The following is a 27,118-nucleotide window of genomic DNA, read 5'->3' as shown; positions in this document are numbered from 1 at the left end:
GGGACACTTCTTTTCCTGGTGAATGTCTCTGTATTAAGCACAGGCATTCTTCATTGCTTCATTAACCTTCAGATTTATTCAACAATAGGGATATTTATATATAAATTTTTCTATTTGCCAATTAAATGTGCATAAATGTAACTTTTTTAGATGTTATATGTGGGTGGAGTAATTTCTATGAAAAATCTTTAGCCTTCTCTTGCTCTTCATTTCAACAAGATGACTGGCCCCCATCATCTTATCAGTGTTGTCAATTTGGTACTTTGTAGATATTGGCTGCAATTCTTAAACAGATATAAACAGGAGCTTCCACTATGCTTATTTATAATAAGTACATAAACTTAAATCAGAGATAGGAAGCACCTATATGATTTTTTAAAAAGACATAGTGGATCCTTTAATCTAAATTCTGTTTCTTCTCTGGTATAAAAAAAGTCACTTTTTGGAGGTTAGAAACTATATTTTAGTGCTTTGCTTGAACAAAATTTACAAAATACAACTCAGTAAGGTATTGCATAAATGTTTTGCAATTGTAATGATCTTAGTTTGGGCTGCTATAACAAAATAGTATAAACTGGGTGGCTTATAAACAACAGGAACTTATTTCTGACATTTCTGGAGTCTGTAGGTTCAATATCAGAGTACCCGCCTGGTTGTGCAGGTTCCTCTCCTGAGTTATACACTGCCAACTTTTTGTTGTATCCTCACATGGTGGAAAGAGAACTCTCTGGAGTCCCTTTTATAAGGACACTAATGCCATTCATGAGGGCTCCACCCTCATGACCTAATTTTTTCCCCAAAGCCCCACCTCCTAATACCATTACATTGAGGGTTAGGATTTCAACATATAAATATTGGAGGGGCACATCTATTCAGTCCATTGTAATAATAAAACATATAAGATAGATGTTTTAAAAATACTTTTTAAGATTCTTTCATATTAGTGATCAAGTGAATTTGAAGCAAAAGGGGAATAACCATAGTATTGAGCTCACAGGGTTGTAGGGGAAATGAAGTGATATTGTCCATGTAAAGCAACTTGGGGCAATGCATGGCACATGGTAAGTGACTAATACATTACTGTAGTAGGTATAAGATGGTGATGGGGTTCCTTAAGAAAAATTCCATAAAATTGACAAAATTAGGGCGCTGTTCTTAGTTAGCTGCTGTGTGTGTGTGGTTTGTATGTGTGTGTTGTGGGTGGGGGTTGACAGAAGATTACTACAGCCAGCATCAGTTTATCAAGCATGAATTTAAAGAATGAATTGAAAGAAACAATTCGTCCAGCTTTTATGTGCCAGGTACTGTAGTAAGCATGTTAGATACACATTGTATTTAGTTTTTGTGATAGCCCTGCACAGTAAGTTGTATTAACCCAATTGTATGAATGAGGAAATTGAGTTGGGAGGAAATGATTAAATGCTACAATGGGAGAGCTGTCTGCAATTTGTTAAGTAAATTAAAAGACTGACCTTATCTACTAAGCTGTCCATAAAAGAGCAAAATCCTTACCAAGGTCACTATGGGATTTGATTCCTAAGTCCTCAGTCTTCTTTTCCCTATACTAAGTTATTGACTTGCTCATCTGAATCCAACCTAAATTCAACTGCATGTTGCTGGTTTGATCAGAATCAAGAAATTCGCTTACTCTGCAATTAGTCATTGGATTTGCCTCTGAACATGTACGTAGAGATGGTTCACTCTTTTGTACTGGTAAAGGTTGAAGACAAAAAGAAAATCTCACCTTTTGTCCCTTGAAAGGAAAAGCTTTTCCCATTCCAGAAGACCATGGTATAGTTTCCTTAAAAACTAGCTATGTTTCAAACTCAAATGACTCTTGCTGTGGTTGATGAAAAGCACAATAATCCTTCTCTCTTCCTGTAGGAGTGCAGAAATAGGAAAAGAGAAAGAAAAAAAAGAAAAGAAAAAAGAAAGAGAAAGAAAGAAAGAAAAGAAAGAGAAACAAAAAGAAAGAAAGAAGGAAAGAAAGAGGGAGGGAGGGAGGAAGGAAGGAAGGAAGGATCTAATTTATTTTTTTCTATTCAGAACAGAAAAAATCAATTAGAACAATAACTTTTTTTTTTCTCCAAGGGGAAAACCAAGTTGTAGCAGCTCTTTGGAGACTTGGAAGGATGTCATACCCCATTCATTTATGGCAATCAGTTGTTGAACACTGAGCAACTTCATTTATAAATGAAGGAGAACAGTTTGGCTGGCAGAACAACTTACAAATATTATATTTTCTACCTGAGTTTATTCTAGAACAAAATATATATCAATATAAGCATTTAGAACACTTATTATGGAAATGTCAAACCTCCAGTTTTTAACCCTTTGAGTTTTTTTTTTTAAAGACATGAACATGTAAACTCTTCACTGAGTCTATAGCTGACCCCATGAAAACAGGAAAACATGCCAGAGCCTCAAAATGTTTCTTTCTTTCTGTAACTTGGATGGAGAGGTGGAGAATTCTCATTCTGGAAGGGGGAGGAGAACTGCCTGGTTTCCATTCTGAGTTTAGTATAAGAATAACTCAGTGCAAATATATGAAGGATTTATATTTTTCAATAATGAAAAAACAATTTGCCCACCCACAACCACCAAGGCCAGTTTGGAACAGGAGAACTTTAGGGTAGTTTTAGCATGGGGCTTAATGGCTAGAAAGAGTAACTAAAGATATAAATTAGTTACTAGGAGGAATTGTGATCTTCTTTTTCCCAGAGAATTTAAAAAATCTGCTCAGAATCCATTTTGGATAACCTAGGTACTCTTCCATCTAGAAACAGGCACCTGCACTCATGATTCTCGTGGGCCCAGATGTGGCAGAAGTTCTTTTCCCCTCTCTATCTCAGGACTTGTTTATACAGTGTATGTATTTTATAATTTATGCTACAAGTGAGTCACAATTTGTCATCGTTCAATGGCCAGCTCACTTGCTTCTTTTGGCTAATTGTAGAGGAACTGAACTCCCTGGAGAGAGGGAGAGAAACAGGCAAGAGGGCAGAGACCCAGTGGTGCTGCCTCCAAGGAGCCGGTGACTCAGCCCTGAGTTCCCCCACCCCCAACCAACTTCATCAAACCACAGCCCCCCTAATGCACAGTTTAACATTTTCTTTAGTGGTGCAACCTTGTTCTGAGATTACAGGGAATGCTGAGTTTTATTAGGGTTCTTTCAACAAACTCATTTAATTGTTGCTGCCCCTTAGCTAGTGCTGAGTCACTCTCAAACTTCACAGCATTCCACGACAGCTCATCCTTCTTGACTTTCCTTTTTTTTTCCTTTTCCTTTTTCCTTTTTTAAATTATCTTAATATTTTTTATTCCCAACAGACTTGTCTTTGGACAAAATTGAGAAGAACTCATAAACTTCGCTTCTTCACTTCTGCTCCTCAGGTGAGTTTAATTCCTATTTCTATTATGCAATGTCATTGAAGAATATTTTCCCAGGTTTCTGTTGAAGAACTGCCTTTTTTGATCTTTTCGATGCTGGCACTCTTTTAGAATTAACCATGGAAAAACTTGATGACACTTCCATCCTTCTTGTAAAATTCATCTTTGGAGTAATTTTACAGTGTGCGTTTTCCCCTTGGACATTTTAAAGAGCTGGATTTCCGCCTCTTTGCAGGGCATTCTAGCAGCTGTGTCTCATTTGCTTTGCAAGGGCATTTGAAGAAATTGCTATTTTGTAAGCTGCTTAACATATGAAATAATTGTTTTAAAGCACTTTACAGTTTGCTTAGTGCTTTCTGTTGTTTTACACCGTCATTTCTTATAGAAGCTCAGGGTGTATTATTTACATTTTTCAGAGAAGGAAATAGAGGTACTGAAGACATAACAGCAGCTTGGCAGGGCAGTTAATCTCCTAAATTAACCAACAGATTAAAATCTCTCCCTTCAGATCCTTTAATGCCTATGACCAGAAAGCCTCATACCTTTTGACCTAAACAGGTAGACAGACATAACCTGCTTTGCTTCACAGTAATTTGCAGTCTAGCTAGTTTTGGATCTACCCTAATAAACTGCCTGTGATTGGAAGTCAGAACACTGTTCGGACAGATTAAACATTGTTTGGTTGTTTTTATTAAAAGTGATGTACTGGGTGGCTAAAAGCACTTGTTTTGGAGTCAGACTGCTTGGGGTTAAATCCAAGTTCCAACCTGTATCAGCTGTGTGGGCTTTGGTGAATTACTTAACCTCTCTCAGCCTCATTTTTCTTACATGTGAAATGGGAACAATAATTGCAAATTCATGGAATTATTGTTGTGAGCCTTAATTGAATTAATCCCTATAAAGCTCTAAGCACAGCACCCAGCACACAGTAAGCCTTCAGTAAATGTTAGCTGTCAGCGTATAGTGGTTCAAAAGGTGGTTACCTGGCCATTTTTCTTGAGGTTCATTTAGGTTGATTTGTTTCATGAAATTATACATCTGGCCCAGTCAAGACCAGATATCTTAGTGGTCTTAACAGATAATTGGTGGGTAGACAGAACTTGTACTAGTGCTTCCTCTGCTTTAGAGTGCTGTGATAATTATAACTTCTCATTCCTCTCTCTAAAACACAAAGTGGCAATGTTGTTCCTCCTGAGTAATTTGCAGCATAGACAAAGGACCCCATTCAGTACTGCCCATGGTATTCAACCTAGCACTTTTGGAAGGGTGGCACACAAAAAGGCAAAAGACAACATGGGTTTTCTTAAAGTTCAAGGAGAAAGTAAGGTGCAGAAGAAGTTGTACCGATCTGTGTAGTTGTGAACTGGCTGTCGTTAGAACACATAGGACTCAGTCCCACATTTGCTTCTCACTTCCTGGGTAAGCTGGGCAACACATTCTGCTTCTCTGTACCTTTGTTTCTCCAATTATAAACGGGAATGATAATACCTGCAGGATGGCCAACTTGTCCCTTATTTGCCTTGGCCATTCCCATGGCAAAAGCCTCTCGGTCCTGGGGAAAACTAGGATGGTTGGTCACCCTAAATACCTGCTTCTCTTTTCTTACTGTGTTCACCATACGGGCAGCAGAATAAAAGTGCTTTGACATTTCATGAACCAAAGAATATAATAATCACCTCAATTCTGAACACCCAAGTTCCAAAAATAGTGCTTTGGGGTATTGGAAAAAAACATAGCAATACAGTATATTATAGTACATTAGTTCTTAAGTAAGAATAATGCACCTTAATTCTTGGTGCATCATTCTTGGTGCTTAGAAATATGTAACTGGAACCATGTTTTATATCATCCTTATGTGTTTACATACATGTAATTGAAAGTACACAAGAGTATTTATACAGAACATTTAAGACAAGTACTTTCAGGTGGTCATGACGATAATTTGCATTGGAAAAACCTCATTTGGATCATCTTTACTTCTTGAAAAGTTCTGTTTTATACCCAAGGCATATTTTGGATGTGATTGCCCTTTACAACAAATTGATTGATTGGTTTTAGAAAACCTCAAAGGAAGACAAAAGAGTCTGAGGAAGGTGTCATAATTGATCATATACTTGGTATCAAAAAATAAGTACTCATTAAAGAATAATAGTACATTGCCAGTAATTAATGTGAAGCAGCATTGGTGTTCCAGAGATATGCAAAAATATTAACCAATGTGCATACTCAGGAGTTAGAGTAGTTTCCACAAAATGATTCATTTAGTTTGCTTTCATGTCATATAGAGATTGCACTTCAGTGGAACTTCAAAATGTATAAGCATGTGTTTGCTTGAAAAGTCAAAAGTTTGTTGATTGACTTTTATTTGTGTTTCACCCAGAAGCATCTGACTAGAATCAAGCCAATGCACACCCTATAAATGCCAAAGTGAGGCTTCTCATAGACATACACAGCAAAGATACGAACCACGTATGCAGTATGTATTAGTAAGAGCATCAAAATTAGCAAATTTCATTCAATTCAATTGCTTATGTAAATACAGAGAAGTAAAGTGTACTTAAACAATTAACCTCATTTTTGCTGATTTTGTGCTTGGCTTTTGAAATGGGACATGCAAACCTCTGTTAAGGGAGATTAAGGGAATTGAAGACCCTGAACATGTCACACACTCTTTCTTCGTCTACCCTAGAGGATCAACTGCAGGCCTGGATACATGGTACTCAGTAAAGCCTTGTTAACTTACATTGAATGTTCTTTGTATTAATAATTCGAAATAACATAATGAAACCAAAGTGAGAAGGGCATGGCCTAGCATTCCACATTCAACTTTTCCCCAAGGAATGAACTACTTTACCTCTCAGGCAGAAGCAAAGAACTCATTCAAAAGCAGAGCTGAAGGCTGTTGGAGTTATTGTTGTTTATATTTCTCTGGACAGAGGAGTAATTATGTTGGCTTCAAAGGCCTTTTCTTCTACCTTCCATCCTGGCATGCTAGTGCTGGAAGAAGCCTCCATTCTGCTCCTATATTTTACAGATGGAAACCCAGAGAAGGAAACTATTTGCCCAAGGTCACAGATGCAGACCTTCTCAGATATTTGTTAACCCTAATTTAATTTCCCCACATTTCACTGAATAGAACTGTAGGTGATTTTCTTGGCCTTGGCCCTTTTTTAGTTTCGGAAATACCCTCCTTCCTAGATCCTTCCCACCATCCAGTGTTGTCCCTATCCCACCACTTCTTAGACAACTCTCCTTCCTTCCAATGCTTTCAAATGGCATTTTCTTTGCTCTCATCTAGCACACCTGTACATTCATTCCAAGGTTTCAAGACAAGGGAATCTTCTCATTGACCCAAAGTGCTTTATTTGATATAGTGATGCATCACTCCGGGCTTCTACCAATTTCTCTGAGGCTTCAGTAATGTGAGTCAAGGTTTTGCTTTATGGTTAATTTAGCTGGTGATGAGAGCAAGTTGAAACTTGTGAGAAGAGGCATAAACTGCAACAAACCGAGGTCAGAGCTGGAACAGAACCTCCAAGAAGACAGATTGCCTGTGGCTCTGAGAGCATCATTCCCTTGACAATAGTGATGCAGACAGAAAGTAGAAAAATGACAGTCTCTGTTGAGGGGCAGATGAGGGCACAAAGGTTTTTCAAGACTCAGTCCCACAGAGAGGAAATCTGCTTGGATTTATTCAGGCCCCTTCCTTTTAAATCCTGATTACCCTTGGCTCTGCTAGGTGCTGAAATTTATGCATCAGCGACAGGTGATTCTTATGTAAGAATGGAATCTCGGGCGTGATAAATTTGGTCTTGAGAAATCTCAGCTCGGTGGCTGCAGATGGCAGTGTCATGATGGCAGAGTTAGAGAGCGGCGACCTGCTGGGCTGTGGGCTGTCTGTAAAATGGCTACTCTGTTCAGAACTGTCTGAGCCAATTCTCTGAGCCTCAAGGTCATGACCAAGAGGCACAGCCCAACTGTAAAGTTGACATTCATTCTAGCAACATTCTTCCTTCTTCCTTGCACACTGCATCTGGCTCACTCAAGGGTCCCTCAAGAATTGGGTTGTAACCTGTGTTCTTTGTGAATACCTTTATCATTGGGGATCTCTGTCTATCATGACTAGTCCTGTTAAGGGTCAATTCTATGCTTGTAAAGAATTGCTTACACTAGAGGATTTGCACCAACTGGGTTGGGTTGGCCAAGGAGACATTTCTATGCACTCATCCCAGTCAGGTTCTGAGATCTAGGTCCCTTTTTAGTGGTAACTTTTAGTTCGCAGTTTCTTAGCCTTGGTTTTGAAGAGTTTTGAAATCCCTAAAAAGTACACATGCACACAATTATGAACATACATGCCTCTCTCTAAGGAAAGGGTCTACCACTTTTATAAAATTGTTATAGGAGTCTGAGACCCAACAAATAATAAGAGTCACTACTGTAGATGGAGAAAATATTCTGAAGCAACCCTTGTTTCCTTACAACTAGATTTCCCACTTTGAATTTTGGATTGAACCTGATCAGAGGTAAGCAACACAAAGCAAGCTTGGGTCCTGGCTTAGACCCTGCCTCTACATTTCCTGAGTATGTGAGCTTAGACATGCCACTTCTCTATGTCTCATCCTTATTTAGAAGATTGATAAAATGGAGGAAATATTACCTGCCTCATTATGCCATTGAGAATTAAATGAGAATATATGTAAATCGTGCAATGCACCTGGCATTCGAGAAGTAGTCAAAAACCAGTAGCTAATAGTGGTGGGAGCCCCATGGAACTCATGTCCCCAGAGCATGTGGGCTGATGGCCAGTGCCATATGTCTTCTTCCCTTCTGCATTTTTAACTTTTTCCTGCCTTTGTCTATTCACTGAGTCATTAGCTGCCATTTTATATTCCTCATAAGTATCAACATATTTTAACCACAACTCTTTTAAAGTGTTTTTACAGATTTAGGGGGTATAAGTGCAAATTTCTTACATGCATCTATTGCATAGTGGTAAAGTCTGGGCTTTTAGTGAACCCATCACCCAAATAGTGAACACTGTACTCAATGGGGAATTTTTCAACCGTCTCTCTCCTCCCACTCTCCCACCTTTTGGAGTCTCCAATGTCTATTATTCCACTCTGTATGTCTGTGTGTGCCTATTGCTTAGCTCCCACTTATAAATGAGAATATGTAGTATTTGACTTTCTAGTTCAAGGTTATTTCCCTTAGGAGAATGGCCTTCAGTTCCATCCACGTTGCTGCAAAAGACATGATTTCATTTTTTTTTTAAGACTGAGCAGTAATCCATGATTTCATCACCACTTTGAGAATATGTCATCTCATATTCTGCGATGCCATATTCTCATCTTTAAGCCCACTTCTTATGGGCAAATAATAATTGGCATTAGACTCCCAGCACCCTATTAACAAGTGTTACTTTTCTTTGAAACGAACATGTTTTAATAATTTTTAAAATTTATTAAGATATGTAATGTGTATTTTAGCTACAGACATTTTTCCTACCTTACTTGTCTTTCTCGTCTCCATTCTTATTCCTCATTCTTCTCTCCAAAGACCCCTGCAAACATGACTTACCTTGGAAAGTGTAAGAAAGGATGGCCTCATGTGAGGACACTCATCATCCTGGCATTAATGTGCTTCTCTTCTATGTGGCATTTGAGTCCAACAGTATCTGATCTCAGTCCTTCTTTTTAGAATCAATATTTTCATAGCAAGTGTAGCATCATCTTAAATGGGGAATCCCATTTTTTTTTTAAGCTAGAGATGGCAGTTTGGTGAGATTGGCCAAAAATAATTTGAAGAAAGAATGCACTAAGGGTGAAAATGTTATGTTTATAAAAATATTATGAAAGCTAAATGTGATGCACTTGAAAAATGTGGCAGGATATTTCACTGTATATTCATGAAATCTGTATCCAAATTATATCAATAAATACTATTCAAGAGAATATAAAAATTTCTTCCATGTATGCATTTCTGTTCATCTAGCTCATTGCTTAACCACAGAAGGTTAAAATAATAATAATAAAAACAAACAAAATAAATGTTTGTTAGATGGATATTTATATTACAATGTAAATAACTTATTATTTATATTTTATTTATGTTATGCCCATAAGGAAAATACAATAGTCCTCTATATAATGTGTTGATGAACATAATATTATGGAAGCTCAGTTAACTGAAAAACCACTAAAAGAAAGTGCCTTCTATGTTTGTTTTCTATGACAAATAGAAATTTTACAGACTATGGATGTAAGACTTTTGAGTGAACCTTTGTGAGTGTGTGAATTGCCATTTAGTTTGTTAGCAGTTTTGTCATTACATTCGTTCAGATAGAACAATTCTTTAGGAGGCCACAGCAGTCCTGTGGACGTGCACCCTTCCCTCTTTATCTCAATCTTGGATTTCATAAAAGAAATAACAAGCAAAATTAGAATGGTATGGGCCTGCCTGACTCAGGGGCATCCAACCAAGTAAGGGCAGCAGCATGTGCTGCAAGAAGTTTCAAGAGCCTGTAGTCCCAGTGGGAGGACTCGCCTGAGAAGTTGGGGCGGAAGGATAGCAGCGTGGCTGGGATATAGCTCCCTACAGCAGCCAAATTCTTCATGAGGTGTCACTGAGCCTTGGGCACTGGGGCATTCAGAAGCAAGTGGGCATGTGCAAGGACCATAGAAACAGGAAGGTCACAAGAGCAAAGAGAGTGAAACAAAGAATTTATCTCCCAAAGGAACAGTGCCGTTTTTCTTTCCTTTATTGCTCTAACAGTCCTGTATTCACCTTTGGTTACTCAATACTGTATTTCAGGTGTGTTCCTCATATCCTTGCTTATACTGCTCATTAACCCTCCTTGTTTTACAAAAGCATTTAAGCAAACACAACCTTGGTTCTTACCTGGTATTTCTGTTAGGGAATGAGAAAAAGTAATCCATATTTATTGGACATCTATAGGTGCCAGGTGACTTTACGTACTCTCCAACTCAACATGCTTTAGATGGAAGAAACTGAGTATGAGGAAGTTAAGCAACTTATCCAGAGATTCCACCTAGGTGGTAGGACTATGTTTGCAGCCCTTGGCTGTCTGCCTCTGTATTTCTACATGGTAACTCCTTAGGACAAAAAGAAAATTCTGAGAACCTGGATAAAAGGACATGCTTGGTGATAAGAAATATTCTGTTTGAAGATTTATTTTCTTGCTTCCATGCACTCCTTTTGTATACAGGCCAATACAGGGGGACACTCATTTTTTCTCCACATATGTAAGCTTGAGTCTTCCCTCATCTTTCCTGCTAATGCAACTACAAAGGTTCCATGTTAGAGATCAGGGTCCATGACTTACTTCTGGTATAGGGCAGGCCACTATGGTTATGGGAGGTAAAAGTCTGGAACAGAGACAATTTGTCAGAGCCAGATCAAAGGGTTGTGTATGGCCTTGGAACTCCTTGGTTTTCCTTTTATTCATCTTGATGTTTAAAGTAGTTGCACTTGAGATTGAGTTTATTCTAAAACAATGTAACTCACTTCTGGGTTCCTTTTTCAAGTAGTTTATTTAGTGTTTAAATTCCTGTGCTTCTACCTTGAAAATTTCCCAGATGCCTTTCTTCCTCATCCTCTATCCCTGCTGCTCTTTCCCACTGAGGTTGAATCCCTGGTGAAAAATATTACACTGACTGCCAAGTGCAGGGCAACAGATATCTCTGTGAAAACTAAGTTAAACAAAATCTGACCACTTCTAAGAACTTGCTGAAACATACTGAAACATCTCGTGTGTTAGTGCCAAGGTCAGGGAGCCCAGACTACACTTGAGCACAGGCATCTGAGTCTGTCAAATGAGTCAATCAAATGGGAATGTTGGGTTTTTTTGGCTGACGCATGTCAATATTGCTAATGCATAAAATATATCTGTTTGCTATATCACAATTTGCCATCACACGAAGCCATAAGTTTAAGGAGTAACTGATGTACTGAGCACATTCGTCTTTATAAGAAGTTCCTTGTTGCAGAGGCGGATGAATTTTGTTGAAGAATTTCTGGTCTCCTGTTTCCCCCTTTCCTCATCTCTCCTTGCTCACCTGCCTCCTTTGTGCTACCTCAACACTTCTACAAGAGAAGTACTTTCTGTCTCTTTTTTTTTTTTTTTTATTTGAGACGGGATCTTTTTCTTTGCCAGGCTGGAGTGCAGTGGCACTATCTCAGCTCACTGCAACCTCTACCTTTCTGGTTCAAGCGATTCCCCTGCCTCAGCCTCCCAAGTAGCTGAGAGTACAGGCGCAGGCCCCCACGCACAGCTAATTTTTTATATTTTAGTAGAGATGAGGTTTCACCATGTTGGCCAGGATGGTCTCGATCTGCTGACCTCATGATCCACCTGTCTCGGCCTCCCAAAGTGCTGGGATTACAGGTGTGAGCCACCACGCCTGGCTGAGATGTACTTTCTCATTGCCCATGGACAATGCTAGCACACATGCAATTATTTGTGTATCATCCACCTTCCTCGCTAGAGTGGAAATTCCATGCAGATCTGTTTTCTCACTCATATATAATTCATCTGCAAGTCACTGGTGCCAAGCACAATGGTTGGCATAAACTAGGCATTCAATAGATACTTGTTGAATGAATGCAAGATGCAATGAATGGAAGAAGCAGGCTAGTTTATTTTGCTTCATGTTTGGCTTTGCTGAAACATTTAGATTTTTTTAGTATTATTCACTTATACTGCTTCTCTCTCTTCCTCAGTCAATATTTATTGAGTGTCTTTAGTGTGTCAGGCACTGGACTAAGTGCCAGGATGAGTGAGATGTGGTCCTTTCTCCCATGGAAGGTCCAGAGTGGGCTGCAAGTATCATGTTGGTTCTGAGTCAGTCAGCCATACTTGGTGAATCACCAGCCACTGTGGGTGGAGCCTTGAAGTGGCTCTTTGTGGGAGGATGCAGAGGAGGAAGATATTTTCCTCATTCATGAGGCTCTCACAGCCCATAGGTTAGTGAACAAATAAGTACATGAAATGCATAGTATATGCCTCGCAAAAAGAAACAGTGGAGTATAGTACAAATGACTGGGGATACTTTTAGAGGTAAAACAATGAGATCTCCCTGACTTGTTCAGCTAATATGTAATTTATTTAACAACTATTTTTTTCTGTACTTCTGTATGCCCGACAGTATGCCAGGGATGGGCACATGGCAGTGAACAAGAAATGTGTGAGACTGCGTCTAAGGAAGGTGCAGGCCAAGATGTCTGACTCAGAGGTGAAAATGAGAGTGAGTATGAGCGGGAGACATGAGAGTGAGAGAGTAATAGGGAAGGAGAGGGACAGTAAGAAAGTCAGAAACCACATCTATGGGCTCTTAGTACTCTATTTTTTAGGCCCAAAGAATTCTGAAGATGGCGACTGTCACTTAAGGAATTTTAACTCTCTCCCTTAGAAACTTTTTCAAGAAAAAGTTTGGTATTGTTGAAGTGACAGAACCTGAGTGTCTTAGCCTCTTTGTGCTGCTATGACAGAAAAGCACAGACTGGGTAGTTTATAAAAAATTGAAATTTATTTTTCCTATTTCTGGAGGCTGGGAGGTCCAAGATCAAGGTGCTGGTGGGTTCTGTTGTCTGGTGAAGGCTACATCCTCCAGAGGGGTACAGCCTCCTCTGTGTCCCCACATGGCAGAATGATGCGTGAAGCCTTTTTTATAAGGGCCTTAATCCCATTCATGAGAGAGGACCCTTCATGGTCTAACCACCTCTTAAAGGCCCTACCTCTTAATATTAATACTACCATATTGGCAACACCTGAATTTTGGAGAGGACACATTCAAACCATAGCGGTGAGTTTACTAGAATTATGACAAATGTTTAAATAGCATCAGCAATCTAGGTTATTGGTAGACTAGCTTATTTCCAGATGTCTTGTTTAACTGTGACCTAAGATTTCCAGTGAATTTTAGAGTTTAGCCCCACCACCTCTACTATCCATACTCTATTAACCTTTTTTTTAAAAGTCTATTCCCACTTTTAAAATAGCTAGAAGCATCTAATCTTGTGTTCATTTAGTGCATATTTGGTACTTGCTATGTGTTAGACAGGGTTCTAGACCCTAGTAATTCATTAGCCCAAAATCACTACCCTGTGTTAGCATCGATAATCTTGGCCTTCCCTTATAAGATACACTTCAATGTGTCTCTGAGTCTTTAGACTCCAGCTTTTGATAAAAGGACTTATAATAAGGTTTGTGATTTGCTTTTAATTTCTAAAGGAATATGGAGCACAGTTGAATAACATAGAAACTCTAGAATGAAAACAATTTGAGATTTTCAAAAGCATGGCCCTTTTGAATAGTCCTAAATCACCACTTTATTTTGTCAGGCTCACTGGCAAAGGCAAGACAGGGATCAAGGGGCAATTACCTTCTATACCATGGCTAAATGAAGTGTGTTTTCTTTTCAATATTGACTGAAATCTCAATCCATCTTGGGCACAAGGCTAGGCACTGTCACATGCATTATTTCTTTGCATTGTTCCAATAGCCTTGTGAAATATATCTCATCATTATTCCCATTTTATAGATAAGAAAATTGGGGCTTTAAGTGGCTAAGGAAGGCATCCAACACCATACACATAATAAATAAGGTAGAGAGGACTGAAATCCAGATTTATTGACACCAAAGTCCTTTCTTAGGTAGAAATCTCTTTCAGAACATTCTTATTAAGACATAGAGCCTTTTCTTGGTGACTCTAAGAAACGCTTCTGTATCTGAAGACAAAAGGAAAAGTTAATTTGGTTTTGGATTTTGCCTTCTAAAACCTTTGGGGTTTATTGGGTGTTACTATCACTTGCCATTTTTTGTCCTCTACACTTAAAATGTGCTATACAGCTCCCTTCAACTCAGCCATCTGTGCTCTTGGCTTTTAATTTTCATAAAAATGGCTGGACACATTGTTCTTATTTCATAAATACCCAAGGCCAAAGAGAGATATTTTATTGGCATTTTTCAGTAATCTTTCCCTAACATTGTTTTTCATATCTGTTCCAAAACCTTTATATTATTCTGCCTTTCTTATGTGTGTTGTTGTGTTGTGTGTGTGAGAGAGAGAATATATTTGTTATATTATTTGTTATAATTATTATGTTGATATATTTATTATAATTATGATACAAATGTATTAGAAATTAAAATGACATGTTCTAATCATTTAGAACCAATGCTCAGATAATGTCCTTAGTAGTTGGTTATAATAATTAAAGACTATAAGGAGCAAGGGTGAATAGGAAGCAGCTTCTGAATTTGAAAGGTGTCCAAATGATAGCCCAAGGACCAAAGACAGCTCAAACCAGGTTTGAATAGTTCATTTTATATGGCTTATATACAGACCTACCTAAAGTCAGGGAATTGGATTAGTCATGGGTGTAGAATTTTACAACTTCAAGGTGCATTTAAGATCCAACCACTACATTGTTGAGAAGAAACTATATTCTGGAAAGGTTAGTGATTTGCCCAAAGTCAAACAGGAAGTCAGAACATGATCTAAACCAGCAATTCTCAAACTTTTATCTGTAAATAGACTGAGATTAACCCCTCATCAGAAATATGACTTACAAATATTTTCTCCCATTCAGTAGGCTACCTTTTCACTCTGTTGATTGTTTCCTTTGCTGTGCAGAAGCTTTTTATTTGATGTGATCCTACTTGTCTATTTCTGCTTTTATTACTTATGTCTTTGAAGTCATATCCAAAGTAGCATTGCCAAGGACCAATGTCAAGAATGTTTTTCCTATTTTTTTCAAGTAGTTTTACAGGTTCAGATCTTACTTTTAAGTCTCTAACTTGTTTTGAGTTGATTTTTGTATATGATATGAGACAAGGGTCTAATTTCATTCTTCTGCATATGGATATGCAGTTTTTCTAACATCATTTATTGAAGAAACTATTTTTCCTCATTATGTGTTCTTTGCACTGTTGTCAAAGAGGAATTGACCATAAATATGTGGGTTTATTTATGAGCTCTCTATACTGTCCCATTTGTCTATATGTCTATAGGTTTTTATGGTACTACCATGCTGCTTTGTTTACTGTAGCTTTTTAATGTATTTTGAAATGAGAATAAATGCCTCCAGATTTATTCCTTTTATTCAAAATTGCCTTGGCTATATGGGATCTTTTGTGATTCTTCATGAATTCTAGAATTGTTTTTTTTTTCTATTTTTGTGAAGGGTGCCATTAGGATTTTGATTAAAATGGCGTTGAATCTGTAGATCACGTTGGGTAGTATGGTAGTATGGACATTTTTTTTAATAAGATTAAGTCTTCCAATCAATGAATATCGCATGTCTTTCCATTTTTCTGTGTCTTCTTTCATTTGCAGGTAAATCTTAAGTGTTTTCACCACAAAAAAGAGAAAGAAAGGAAGAAAGAGAGAGAAAGAGAAAGAACTATGTGAAGTAATGGATGTGTTAATTAGCTTCATTGTGGTGATCATTTCACAATGTATACATATATCAAAACATTAAGTTGTACACCTTAAATATGTACAATTTCTATATGTCAATTTTACCTCAAAAAAGCTGAAAAATTGTTTACAACACAGATCCCAGGATCTCAATTTCAAAGAATCTGATTCAGATCAGGGGTGGGTCCCACGAATCTTTAATGATTAATAAGCCTCCTGGGTGATTTGGCTGCAGGTGGTCCTGAGACCACACTTTAAGAAACACTAATCGAGGATCAAGGCCTTATGACTCTTAGTCCTGTTTTGTCCCAAAGGACTATGTTGCCTCCCTACATTCAAAAACATTCCAAACAATACATAAGAGTCTTTGTAATTCACATTAGTGCTCTTATTTACTGACTCAACAATTAATTCCTGATTGAGTCATTCATTGAGTAATTTTCTTTTACTCAGTCAGCCTCTGTGGTTTGCCAGGAGCTACAAATAAAAGATTAAAACACAGTCACACCCCCAAGGAACTCATATAATAGTAACAGAAGTAACTACCATTTCTTGAGCACTTTATTTATACATACGTCATACAGTTTATCTCATTCACCTATCTTATTCCCTGCCTTTCAATAAGACTATATACTATTATATTATAACCACATAGTTTAGGAACATTTCATATATATATATATATATACACACACACACACACATATATATATATATGTATAATCACATATATTCTCTTCAACTTGTTCTTCACATTTAATATGTCTTAAAAGTATTTCTTTGTCAGTTCTTGCTTTATATATGTCTAGTATTTCTTTATAAGGGCTACAGAGTATCCTTCAGCATTGATATTCGTCAATACTGGGGGTGTATCTGATGATTCCCATATTGATGAATAGTAAATCATTTACATTTTCACCTATTACAAATAGCATCCTGATGGATTCCGAAGTAGATATTATTATATCATTTTATAGATAAGGAAATAAAGAAAGGTTAATTACCTTGTGCCCCAATGGCAGACCTTGGATTCAAATGGAGTCCTGTCTATCTCAAAGACTACAAAGTTCCTTTCTTTTTACTATGATGCCTTTTAATAGTTCCAGTGAGGTGAGAGCTGGATGAGGTGGGTACAATAGAATCATCAAAAACCTGGCTGTTGATGGAACCTCAGAGTCACTTGAGGAAGCAACATTTGAGCAGAATCTAGGAGCCTTCTGGGAAAAGGTGGAGAAAACTACTCTAGAAAGATGTTAGGTTTATTGCAAACCAATCAGTCATACTCACTGATCACCTACTAGAGGAAACCTGTGATAACACTTGTGGGGAGATTTATAGAAAGAGGATGTATTTGCATATCAGGATTTTACATCATGATGTGTGCCTGTGTGTGTCTGAAAAATACTAGCATAACAAGCTGGTGAGTACAATATGGAAAAAAACAACAACACCTACTTCATTTGGCAGAGCACCAGAAATGAGGGGGTGATGAGGTCCTGTCTTTGTGGCACGGTAAAAAAAAAAAAAAAATTGCCCTCTTAATTCAGTTTCTTCCTCTGAAATGAAGAAAGTAAGATCTAGCCCCTGCATACTTGACAGGATGTTGCAAGGCTTGGTTAATTTCTGTAAATGTTTTGAGCTCCTCTGAGGTGTGTGTTCTGTAAATAGGAGGTATTAATAGCAGCCGTCAGAACTGAAACAAAACTGAATTGAGCTGCAGTCATTTTCCGGAAAAGAAACACAAACACCCATAAAGCATGAAGCCCATACTGGATCTGTCACATTGGTCCTTCTTTAAAAGGCAGCCTGGGTCTCATATAGGACATGGTGACAGCTCAGGCCCTAATCTCAAGTGGGAAAATTCAGGAGACTAGCTGGATTTTCTAACATTTAATTTCCCAGCTGATTACTATGATTAAGAGTCCATCTGGCACAGCCCATTTGTGAGGTATGTGTGTGCAGGGAAGTGGGAATCTAGTAAAGGCAGAGATCTAACAGAAAAAAAAAAGAAAATGCACAGTAGAGACAGTGCCATATTAGAGCCCTCCGCTAAGATGTTTAAATAGGAATTTCGTCGTATTAGCGTTAGTGAGGCCAGTTGGCCATATGTTATAAGAAAGGCAGTTAGAGAGAGAGGGGTTTCTGTTTTCAGGGCTTTTATGTTAGCTTAGTGAGGATTTGGTGATGCCTTTGTCTGCCATGGGTCTAGAGGGGCTGTGAACTGCTAAGAAGAAAATCTAGCTCTGGGTTTCAGCAGTAAAATGCCAACATCTCTACCTGCAAACTGGCATCGACTAAGCAGTTGCTGGGGAGACACATAGCTATACTTCTGCACATGGATGGGGGTACCCTGGAGCTCACAATCCACTTGCTCATATCCCCCCGAAAGGAAGCTCTGAGGAGAGGTTTGAGGCAGCCATGTGTTAGCTCTCATATTGTCATGGCCCCTTCAGGGTAACTGCATTTCCCAAATCTATCCAGGGGCAAGTCAATCTTGTAAGCACTAATAGGACTTACAGATGTGCAGACACGAAGGTTCTGATGCTCAGCTCAACTCCTGGGTGGAATTTCTCATAATTTTTTGTTACCCAGGGGATTCTATGTAAACCTGTTCCAGACAGAGTTTTTATTGTACTTTATTTCTAATCTCCAACCAGGCTTCCCCTTTGGAGGTCAAGCCTCTAAGTCTCCTTGAAAATTCCTACCTCAGAGGTAGGGGCTCCTGTCTCCTGTGGTCATTGCTTTTGCCGGGGACTGCAGATCCACCAGGAAAACTCATCAGCAACTTGATCTTAATTCCTGGCTGCATGCACACAGGTCACTGAAAAACATCTGGCGGCCCTGACCCTTCCTGTTCATTTACCAAATGTACTGAAAGTGGGGAGGGACTGGAGAACACATTTTTCTTCCTCCCTGGTGACAGAGGGATGAACTAGGTGATGGTCCAACTTCATTAGGACCTGTGAGCCCTATCTATTTTGCTCATAAAAAGGACCGATGACCTCTGTTAAATGGCTGGAAAGTCTCCATCTCTGTGGGCCATTATGGTAGCTCCTGAGGGCTAAGGGGAAGAAAGCGTCCTCTGCCTCGTCTTGGAAATGTGAAAATAGAATGGGTTTCCCTGAAGGTTGGAATCAATACCCAACTGCCTTGTCTCTGGGGAAGGTGGATTTCATGGCCCACCATATGAGTTCAGCAGAGAAATCTAGATCAATATGAGTGAGAGAGTCTGTAATGTGGTGCCTTTAGGCATCTGGATCTGAAAAGGGACTTTTATTTGAATTACTTGGACCTTAGACTGAGGCTTCACCTCCATGTAGGAACAGCAGTCCATTAGTGATCCTTTGAATTTATAGTGAGACCTCGTTCACAGTGATAAAGCTTCCTTAGGGCCTAAGGTCTTCTGGTGCCTCTGTTTGTGGCTGAGTGTCCTAAATAAAGGGCAAGTCTGCTACTTTTATGTCCTGTTCGGCCATAGCTTTCTAACCTTGTAGTGGGAGGGAGCCTGGCAAAGTCAATAAGGTAAGATGGAAAGCATCCACAGCTCATTACAATGGCTTCTCCTCGCCCTTGCTTGCCCTCACTCATCACCAAGAGTTTGTTTCTCAGTCTTCCCAGAAGAAACAGTCATGCCAGTCTTGTCATGTTGCATTGGCCTGAGAGAGATTTTTGTTGTAAAATATATTGTCTTACTTAGATTCTAAAGAGAATTAGACTTAGGATTAATGGATTTGAGGGTGCTGGCTGCACCGGACTTTCTCTTTTTCTTGATTTTTTGCTTTTAACAGAGGCTTAGCTATCAGCAGGTTTGCATCTTCCAGTGATGGGTAAAAGGGGATGGGAATTGTTTTGTGTTTTTTTTCTACCTTGCTCTAGTAACTTAGATTGTGCCCTAAAGATTGTGTGAATAAAATATGTCAGACCTGGTTAATGCAAGATAAAAATCAACCTGAACTCCCTCTTTATTAGCAAGAATGTCCAGAAATAATATAATAATAAAAATATTCTTCTCAGGAATCCAAATATTGATCACAGGGAAGCTGCTGAATAGCTTTCTCCCATTGTCATGGGAAAGATAAAGACCTGCCAATACAGAAAAAGTTTGGGGTCAGCCAGGAATGGCAAATATTTGGTCTACATTTTATCATCAACCTTCTTCCCCCATGGCAGTGATAACTTACTAGGTGCTTACAAAACTCTTTCCTACCAAGTTCAGACATGATTTCAGAATACTTCTCACTTTCCAAAAAGCCCCAATCAGTACGTTAGAGTTGGAGTAAGTGGCTTAATTTTTAAAAATAAAGGTAAAAAATGGTGGCATCTCAACTTCTCCTGGTATGATTAAAATGTCTCCAGAAGGAGTTTTGGACTGCATCTGTGATTTTTCCCAGCCTTTTCTGTTTACAAATCATTTAGATGCGAGTCAAGATTTGACTTTCCACTTACCCCACCCATTCTTGTCTACTACCCCAAAAATACCACACTGAAAGAAATGGGAAATATGACCCTGCTTCTGTGAGCCATCCATGAGGTGATGTCTGGTTCACATTAAATGTCAGAAATAAATTATTTATGTGAGATGAAAATACAGTTGTAATTATATTATGGATTAATTTTACCCAAGAATGGCATCTTAACCATTTCAATGCCCCCCCGAGAGACACTAGCAATTTTTAAGTATACATTAATAACCACCTGACTTGTGGATACATAGAAAACATAAATATTTTACATAGGACACTTTGTACTTGATACCCTCTCTTCAAAGCTTGAATTTGTCCTCTCCTCAACCCTGTCCATGTATAAAAACAATGCAAATTCGGAGAACACTGACAATTAACTCAGGTAATGGAAAGCTGAGCTTTAGTTTTAGTCTAGATAGTATAAACCATTTTGCAGAATTGTAAGTGAGGCCTGTCATCTGTTGCTTATGATCAGAATGACAGAAACGTGCCAATGGATTGGCATGAGTAGAATACATGTCTGGAGACCGTTCTCAACCTGAATTGATCTCTGATGTCAGTCCCCAAGATGAGCCATTGGTTGCTTATTCTTTGGGGTTACCCAAGATGGCAGCACTGAAGGCCACATGGCTGGGGTTTTCTATACCTTGGGATTACATGTGATACAAAACAGCTGACTGACAATGCAGAATGAGGGAAGGGACACCTCCAAATTCCTTCAGCCAGACCTAGAAAAAGGGGAGAAAAATCTGAATTCTAAAGCTGTCATTACAATAATATATGAGCTTGGGAAAGACACTTAACTTTTCCTCTATGTCAACTCTCTATGCAATGTGGAGTGATAATACCAACTGGACTTGGGAGACAATCGCTGAATGATGTGTAAAGCATTTCACAATCTGGAGCATTAGCTCATAAATGATGGAGGTAGAACATTCTGTTCCTTAACCTGTATGTAAAGTATAAAACTGAATTTTAGGGTGGAGTAAAGGAAGGTCACTTTACACAATGTGAAAAAGATGTGTTCTTTCACTTCAAGGCTAGAAGTGAGAGATTTGGATGACAAGCACTTGAGTTTGTTTACAAATCTACACATATGTGCAAACATGTCCCAATACCCCTGTTGGAAATAGAAGTTGTGTTACTTTATTCTTTGAGATGTGTCTGGGTAGCATTTTAATTTTCCATCCACTGTTAATTTGGTTATTTTTCCTTCTGCATCTCAAAAAAAAAAAAAGAAACAAAAAAAACAAGCTTCTTAAGGATTTTCCAGTATGTTTTTTAAAACTATGTTTTTTTCTATCTGAAAGTTATCCAAATGCACTTATGTGTCTGGTGCAGTCTCCCTTCCAGGCTGGCCTAGCCATGTTGCTTGTTTCTTTCCTAATAGCTTTCATTTTTCCACGAAGAACTGGTAAGGTTGGAGGGAGGGGAGGTGGTGGTATAATGAAAGGTGTCTCATGTGTTTTCTGTTCTTTAGAGAATTTGAGAAAGCAGTGAGCCAACTTATAATAGAAAGCATTTTCTTTGGCAATCTACATGGGAAAGAATCCCCTATTTTAGGACCATTTGTTGCATTGATCCTGTAAATTAGTTCTTCCTCTCTTTGATCATATAGAATCATGCAGTATCCTAACAAATATGTCTTCACATTAGGGTGAGACAATTCTCTCAATCCCAGCAAGCAGGAAAAATAGGCCAACAGGTGCCTAGGCAGGATTTCCTGGGGTTCAGGCTACTGCAGCTTCATGGACAAATGAAAAAATGCAGGTGTCACTGCCCTGCCCCCAGGCCAACCAGGTCACAGGGTAATTGCCCAGTTGCCTGCTGAGATATGCCCACCCTGAGCTTCTCCCTCCAGGTTTATTTTTCATTTTGATTGAGTCATGATGGCTTAGTGCCATAAAACATCTGAGGATATGCTTTGTAGGGAAAAGGTCATAAAAAACTCCAATGATCTCCCCTTCCCTAAAATCGAGGGCTCCTATGTGTAAAGGGTAGGCAAGCAGGGCTAGTTACAGGACAGTGCCTTTCTCTGCAAATGGCAGGAGCCAAATCTCCATCTTGCTAGCTTAAGAGTTGCTTGGCGGCCTTATTTCAACTGAGGCAGCACAGCTTGCTTTAGCCTTGAAGTGTGAAAACCAAATAGAGGTTGGCAGAGGGAAGAGATGGAAGATGCATAGCCTTCTTGGAGCATGAAGAGACACACCCAGCCCTTTGCAGAATGCAAAGACTTTTCCCATCCCTTTACCAGGATCTTGTCCCATGGCCACCCGTCCAAGGATTGCAACTAAATCAGCAGGCTCGATTGGGTGCTTGTCACTGGAGCTTTTCTGTTGTGGCTGGTGGGCAAATGTTGTGAACTTCCCTAATTTGGGAGGGGACTGAGCAGATGGCTCACCTTCCAACTGCCTTGGTGTGCATCTCACTAATCCCACTATCATAGCGAGGCAGGGAAATACACACATACACACTCACACACACGTGCACACATGTACACACACATGCGAGCAAGCACACACAAACACACATATAAACACACATGCACACATACAAACACCTGCAAAAACACAAACACACATAAGCATACACACTTGCGCACCCACAAACATACATCCTCAAATATACATGCATGCACATAGAGAAGACACACACATACAAAGGAACAACCATATTAACACACATGTGCACACATGTAAACACACACACATGCACACATGCAAAGTCACACATGTAAACCTACACACAGATTCGATTTGGGGGATATAGTTTGTTCCAGTGCTCTGAGCAATTATTTAGGACATTTGTTGTCTGCCCTCTCTCTGTCCTGGGGAAGATTTTAGAAATTCTAATAGGAGAGGCTGAGAAAGGAAAATATTGGCTTCTACAGTACAAACATCCCTGTCCTGAAAGAAAATGTTAATTTTCTTCTAAATCAAATGTTGACATATATCAGCTGCTACTGAAGATGTATCACTGTGGGACAAGCTCTCAGCTCCAGCGGGTGGACATCAGGCTGAAATCCCTCCTCCAAAATGCTAGCTGGTTTCTAACCTAAACAGGTTTGGTTTAGGTGTTTTTTGAATTGACCCAGTTTGTTTTCAAAAAGCTGGTCTCTCTGGGACACCCTGAGTAGGGAAGCAGGATTCAACTTTGTCGAATGCACTGTTTTCTGCAGAAGCCTAGGCCCCTACACTGTCATCTGCAGTGATGCAGGCTCTGCTTGCATCTGCCGGGGCACAGGATTTTAACCAAAGATGTGGGAGGGAGAAAAACTCTAGGGGTATGGAGAAATGAAGGAATCTACAGACTAAAGGAAATTTCCAGTGCTAGATGTTTTACCTACCCCTTTCCCCATTGCTCCCAAAATATGCACTGTAAATATTCTTTGTTCAACACCTATGTTTTTAAAATCACATTAAGATTTCTCTACTTTTCCCCCCAACTAATCACACACACACACACACACGCACACACAAACACACACACCCTTTTAACTTGTTAAGTTTGAAATATGATGATATCTACAACCCGTGTGCTTTGCCAGAATGCACGGTTAAGGCCAAGATTAATGCAGAAGGTTGGTGCAACGTTGCCGCAGAGCAGCGTGATCAGAATACAAGATGGAGCGTAGGGGGAAAGGCCAAGAAATATGTCTGCGCTTGGAGTTTACACAAGTCTCCTTAGCAACTTGTCTGCATTTATTTTTCCCTTAATGTGTGTGGGTTTCTTCCAAACCCTGAGTGAAATGGGAGTTGAGTTTCTGACAGTCCCCTATTTCCCTTCTTCGGGGGCAAAATTGTTTCATTTGGTGAGTGAGGCTTTCTCTCTTTTACCAGCTCCTTCTCCTCCCTTCCACCCCCCCACCCCTCCCATTGAGGGAGCTCTGATCCCTTTGCATTGTGACTTTGTGGTCTGTTGGTAGCTTTCCAGAAATCCACCTCTCCGTGGGGGAATGAGAGAGCCTGTTTCTGATGGCTACAGCTGTGCAGATTTCTGCCACAGCCTTGCTGCTTCAAGTGCACGCTCCTGTGTGTGGCACAAGTGTAAATATGCCTGTTACACGGCTGGGTTATAAAATCTGGGAGGAACAACGGCGCTCCTTTCCTCTCTGCTATTTTTCTTTTTCTGTCTTACTCTCCTCCCTTTCTATCTCTCACCACCCCTCCCCCAACACAAAGACCCTGTAATTCTAATTAGAAGATGAATATAAAGCTATTAGGAAAAAACCCTGACTTTTAGGGATTTGATATGTTGGATTTTATGTGGCTGGGCTTGCTGCAGGGGAGACGACCATAAATTCTGCAGTGGTTTTACCTAAAATTGTTTTTAACTTGAAATAGCTCTAGGGGAGTATAGATGCTGCCTCATTGGAACCTATGCTGAATATAAATCTTCATTTTTCTCTTTCTGCCCCCTCCCATTTTAGAGTCTGGGGAAAAAGGAAAAAAGAAACCTAGCCAAAAAAACGTTAAGGTTTGACTTTGGCTCTTTTACAAACAGATGTTGCTTGTCATTCTCTTGTTGTTAAGCAGGCACCAGATTGGATCAAGCAGCAGTTGTGTGTGTGTGTGTGTGTGTGTGTGTTTGTGTGTATGTGTGTGTGTGTGAGAGCGAGAGAGAGAGAGTTAGGAGGTTGATGGAGGGCTAGAAAGCAAAATAACCAGATCAATATTTGGGACAAGTTGAGAGCGAGAAGTAAGGAAAATAGTGTAATACTTTTTTTCTTTCCCAACTTCAATTTGGTGAAGAGTATATAAAATCGTCTTCTAGTTGGTTGGTTGGTTGTTGTTCCAAACAAAGAGGGAAGTGTGGAAATCAACAGACATGGAGAGCCCCAGGTGGAGAAACGCTGACCTGCTGGGTGAAATGCAGAGAGACAGGGGTGTGTGGCTTTTCCTCTGAGTGGATCTGCACCCTGGAGTAAGAAAAAGGTCTTTCTGTTTCAGCTGAACATCTTTTCTTGGGTTTGAAGGTTGCTTTTTTTTTTTTTTATAAGTATCATTGTGGACGTTCCAGGCTCCTCTATAACTTTCCCAGAACAAGACTCAGTTGTCATGCAGTCAAAACCCTCAAGAAATACTCTTTACATATTATGTATCTCTTTTCTTGCAAGATTCAATCTTCAAATCTTCCCAAGCCATCCTATCCACCCACTTTCTCATCTAATTGTGAGATACTTTCTCAAGAGCAAAACATAGCTTTGAATAGAAAGCGTTAAAGTTGGCTGGTGTCTAGGAAGCATTTATATAGCATATAGTTCACTTCTATTAAAAAGATGACAGTCATCTGATTTTTAAAAATACGTATCTGATGTTTCTATGTCAGAATCAAGGTCTTGTTATTTTTTCAAATTTCAATTCTTCTCCCCTGCTTTATTAGCAAAATAGCTAGAAAGGAAGTTGTAGGCTGGCATCATTGTTTGCATTTTAAAAAGGAAGAAAAATTGTCATCCTGAGCAAACTTATTCCTTTCAAAAGTGAAAGTAGTATCCCTTAGCCAGCGCACACGATACAACTTGTTACTGGCAAAGTCTCTCTTTTGTTTCATCTAGTGTGTCAAAAGTGAATTTGCCATCAATTTCTCACTCTCAAATAGTTGATTTCTGTTATATGCCTGTTTTAAGTGAATATTAAGTGGGTTTAAGATTTTTTTAATTACAGAAAAGTAAGCTCACTATTCAAATAATCTAAGAGTGTCTTTTGTTTTCATCCGATCTATCTTCTATTATGCCATTTTCCATGTCTTTTCTCTTTGGTTGATCTGCACACACTTGCATTTATCATTTTCATAAAATATTGTTTAGTGTGGGCAGGGTGTGGTGGGATGAAGGTTATAAATATCCATCAATCTTCAGTGTTTCGTTTGCTTGAAAGAAACATGAAAACCATGGCATTGCTTTGCCATTCTCCTCCGTCCCTTCTCCCTTCTGGTCAGTTTTTCCTTGTAAAAAAGAATGAGTTCTACCTAAGCTAACTGGTTTTGGTGCCGAAAGCCTCTGCGTCATATCCTTGAGCGCTGCTCCCACTCTGTGGTCTGACATCCCTGTGGCAATGTCACAGGTGGATAAAACGTGGCATGACAATTGGCACCAATGAATTATTCTTGGAGTAGCAATTGCTGGATGTGCCTCTTTTGTTGAGGTGATTGGATCTTTTGGCAAAAACCAATGACTGCAAAGGATGAGAGAAACGATCAGAAAAACTGAAAAGCTGTAGGAGACCAAACACTAGTGTCTCCCCTGCTTCAGGGGACACCCACTGTCAGAGTGAACGACAAAGGTTAGATTTGAGCAAGCTTGCTTGCTTGCTTTCTCTTTCTTTCTTTTTCTTTCTTTCTTTCTTTCTTTTCTTTCCTTTCTTCCTACTTTCTCTTTCTTTCTCCTTCTTTCTTTCTCTCTTTCTTTCCTTCCTTCCTTCTCTTATTCTTTCCTTTTTTCCTTCTCTTTATTTTTTCTTCATTCTCTGTCTTGCTCTTTCTTTCTCTGTCTCTGGCTCTTTTTCTTTTTCTCTTTTCTCTCTTTTTTCTTTTCTCTCTCTGTGCCACTCTCTTTTCTCTTTTTTTCTCCTTCCTTCCTTCCTTCTTTCCTTCCTTCCTTCCTTCCTTCCTTCCTTCCTTCCTTCCTTCCTTCCTTCCTTCCTTCCTTCCTTCCTTCCTTCCTCCTGTCCTTCCCAGATAAAAAAATTGTCTGGTCAAATTGTCCCATCTGTTTGGGACAAAAGAGATCCACTGAGATTTTGTACAGGACGTACATCTTTAAAAAGGAAGGGCGGTAGAGGGCAGGAAATCTTTCCGTTGGTGTCGTTCTGCTGATGTCACCATGA

At 39.2% G+C, this 27,118-nt stretch overlaps 1 long non-coding RNA gene across 3 annotated transcripts in view; it reads left to right on the top strand.

The window, feature by feature from the left end:
• LOC129048802 (uncharacterized) overlaps nucleotides 1–27,118 on the top strand; it is a 197,300-nt gene that overhangs the window by 141,994 nt on the left and 28,188 nt on the right. For 2 of the 3 annotated variants that reach the window (XR_010141750.1, XR_010141751.1), the window contains exons 6-7: nucleotides 3,331–3,393; nucleotides 12,555–12,653. This is a non-coding gene — a long non-coding RNA (uncharacterized LOC129048802). Of the gene's footprint in view, nucleotides 1–3,330; nucleotides 3,394–12,554; nucleotides 15,955–27,118 lie in introns of those variants that run through there. The other variant, XR_010141749.1, reaches the window with a different exon arrangement.

Source organism: Pongo abelii, chromosome 9 (genome assembly GCF_028885655.2).
Source record: "Pongo abelii isolate AG06213 chromosome 9, NHGRI_mPonAbe1-v2.0_pri, whole genome shotgun sequence".
NCBI classification, from domain to species: Eukaryota; Metazoa; Chordata; class Mammalia; order Primates; family Hominidae; genus Pongo; species Pongo abelii.
The sequence above is the reverse complement of the archived record's forward strand: the minus strand, read 5'-3'. Positions and strand labels throughout refer to the sequence as shown.